The sequence below is a fragment of the Sceloporus undulatus genome, chromosome 6 (assembly GCF_019175285.1).
Source record: "Sceloporus undulatus isolate JIND9_A2432 ecotype Alabama chromosome 6, SceUnd_v1.1, whole genome shotgun sequence".
Classification (NCBI taxonomy): Eukaryota; Metazoa; Chordata; class Lepidosauria; order Squamata; family Phrynosomatidae; genus Sceloporus; species Sceloporus undulatus.
The window spans coordinates 80,367,016-80,367,603 of NC_056527.1; positions in this window are offsets into that span (position 1 = coordinate 80,367,016).

Here is a 588-nt window from a genome sequence, read left to right on the forward strand (position 1 = left end):
CCCCTTTTAAACTACCTATAGCAGTCCACACCCTTTGGAGGGCCTTGAATAAGCTTGGGAGGAATGCATTATGTTGTGTGTTACAGTTCCTAATGGAAGGATTTCCTAACAAAGATACTAGAGAAGTCTGTGAAGACTAGTAATTTTCAACCTCTATTTCTTTTGATATTTTGGACTTTAGCTTCCTGAAGCCCCAGATAGCATGGCCAATGGTAAAAGATGCAGGGCATTGAAGTCTCAAACATCTGGAAGGCCAAAAGTTAAGAACTGTTGATGTAGAGTGAATAATATGTGAAGCAGTGGCATCCCTTCCACAAAGCTCCCTCTGAATTTTGCTGCTTTCAGTGTTAATTGTTTTTGTAATTAATCATATTTATATAGAAACCTGTGCTGACTGATATCCTTTGTGACAATGGAATGTAAACATGTAAAGCTCCCTCTTTGTCTTGATATCTATGTAAATTTGTTTTATTCATCTATTGTAAAGATGCTGCAAGAAAATGTAGGGCAATCCAAGCCTGTTCGGTTCAGCTGCCTCTTTCTTTGTGCATTGATTTAATTTTTAATGCACACCATGTGCTTTAAGAC